Raw genomic sequence first — 2,867 nt, forward strand, 5'->3', positions numbered from 1 at the left:
GGATCTTGGGAAGATGCACTTGCGCGCAATGTTGGACTGTCTGCCAATATTTGCCGCCGCTGGGCACTACAACTACCTGAAATCGGCATATTTCTACCTCCAAGAAATGTGCCAACTCAAGACCAGACACCCTGGTCTACATGACAAGTTTTCCAGGGGTTTCCATGTGATCCGCCGCAGCAACCTGTACTGGGCAGGCCTTAGCTCTGACCTTGTCATCGTGCAGACATTGATGCGATCCTTGAAAAGCAGTGGAGGCTTGACCAATGGAAGTGGAATGACTGAAGAAATGCGAGCATTGTGGACCATGTCTACACCCATCACATCTGAATACAACAAAGCCATGCAGGAATTCAATGACCTCACCTTATATAAAAAACAAAAGGAAAAAAAAAAAAATAAACGCATTATAAAAAATATAAAAAAATATATAAAAAAATAAAACACAAAAAAAAGAAAAGGGGTTAGCGGTACTGAGCCTTCACGTGGCAGCCCTGTTTTGACTAATTTTACAGTACCACACAGTTCTAATGAATTTATTCTTATTTTTCGCATAAATATGCTTGTAACCAATTGCTTCAATATATAATTGTACTTGTAATCACTTATCTTTCATGCAAATATGCTAATTAGAATATTACATGGCCAAAACATGTATCAGGCACCAGTATTCCTGGTCTAGGAGGAATACAAAGGAGTAATGGTAATTTTAAGGACCTGACGGTCATTTTTTTGGGGTCAAGCCATATTTGCAGCTGACTATTTAGAATTATTCAGCTTTTAAGAATAAGCAGAAGATATGCCGGTTTCTCGGCAGTGGGTGGAGCTAATGCGCGAACAGCTCTCGTTGGCTGGCGCTCATCTATTACCGTCCCTGTTTTGATTTCAGCAAATCAGTTCGAGCGAACGCTGACAATGTGATTCAACCATCCAGTCCTGTGCAAATGTGTTTCTGCTCCCACATCAAGCAAGGAATGTCATAGAGGACCATGGGACCAAGGCAATGGCAGTGTTGTTTGGAGGAAAGCGTACTGATTCACTTGCCTCTTTGCGCTACAACCTTTTTAGCAAGAAAATCGTTACCGCCAAATCATTTGTTACCCCAGAACGTCTGTCTCCAACTGAGTCCTCAACCAAATACCACTGCCAAAGAGTTTACTTCCAGATCATGGTGTGGGTTGGAAAGGAAGGTGACATGAACACAGTGGATTGGGGATGGAAACTGGTGGACAACCGGTTCCTGCCAGTTATGACCAGTAAGACTGCTGCCCCAGAAAGCCTCCTGCAGATGATCCACTGTAATTGCACAACTGCCTGCCGAACACAACGGTGCAGTTGCAGGGCATATGGACTACCATGCATGCCTGCTTGTGGACCATGTCAAGTTGGGAATTGTGAGAATCACTATAATCAACCTCTATGGGAGGAAGAGTGTGACGACTAATGGTAAATCTAGTGAAGGTCACAGTGCAAAAAAGTATAAACAATAAACCAGAATAAGAGGAAACAACTGAAGAAAATAGAAAAAGATACGTATAAATAAGAAAAGTATTTACAAAAGGCAAAAAAACAAACTAAACGCATTATAAAAAAATAAAACACAAAAAAATAAAAGGGGTTAGCGGTACTGAGCCTTCACGTGGCAGCCCTGTTTTGACTAATTTTACAGTACCACACAGTTCTAATGAATTTATTCTTTATTGGAATCAAAAGAATGGTTATGAACCACAGAAACCACCAACACTAGGCAAAACGATATGAGAAAGGAGAAATATGCAATTACTTAAGGGAAATTGTACTTATTTTTCACAGAAATATGCTTGTAACCAATTGCTTTAATATATAATTGTACTTGTAATCACTTATCTATCATACAAATATGCTAATTAGAATATTACATGGCCAAAACATGTATCGGGCACCAGTATTCCTGGTCTAGGAGGAATACAAAGGAGTAATGGTCATTTTAAGGACCTGACGGCCGCCATTTTGAAAATGGGGCCTTTCTTGGAGTCAAACTTTGGTAAACTTTTAGTATGTTTTTAAGTACATCTGATACTACTGTAAACCACTGAGAAACCTTTTGTTAGAATTTTTTTGGGGTCAAGCCATATTTGCAGCTGACTATTAAAAGTACGGTCGCCGATCGTGTTCTCTTTAGAGCACTTGGAGGAAACCACGCAATTCATATGGATTACTTTGGCGATGTTTTTTTGCGATTTCAACTTTTTGAAACGTGAACATCTTTGGTGAATCTTCTTTCATCGGAGGGAACTCATATGGTTTAAAACGCATGATTTCAGTGCGATAAACATGATAATCAGAACCAAAACAGATGTTTTTTAGCAGGTACGAGCTGTAATGGCGCAGCTCTATTCTGGAAAAGGGGGCGGGGAGCAGCAGCTCATTTGTATTTAAAGACACAGACCCGAAAAACAGCGTGTTTCTGCTTCCACTCAAAATAGGCATTTTCAAAATGATATAATAAATTATCTGTGGAGTATTTTGAGCTGAAACTTCACAGACACATTCTGGGGACACCAGATACTTATATTACATATTGTAAAAAGGGGCATAATATGTCTCCTTTAAAATGTAATTTATTCCTGTGATGGCAAAAGAGCTTTTTACTTGACAAATGGATGAAAACATCTTTTTCAGACAGCTTGAACATGTTGAGAAGAAAATGTGTGTTCTTACCAGATGAAGCTAGTGTCTCTGTGAAGATCACAAACCTAGACATTCTTGTTCAAGTCTTCATTGTGGTTTGATTTTCCAGCTTCAAACTGAATACCATTACGCCTGAGAATGTGGAAAACCCCTTGAAAACATCTAAGCATTAGAGTACCTGAGTTGGGCCTGTTGGC

This window comes from Sinocyclocheilus anshuiensis, unplaced genomic scaffold (assembly GCF_001515605.1).
Source record: "Sinocyclocheilus anshuiensis isolate Anshui unplaced genomic scaffold, SAMN03320099.WGS_v1.1 scaffold1015, whole genome shotgun sequence".
In the NCBI taxonomy this organism is placed as follows: Eukaryota; Metazoa; Chordata; class Actinopteri; order Cypriniformes; family Cyprinidae; genus Sinocyclocheilus; species Sinocyclocheilus anshuiensis.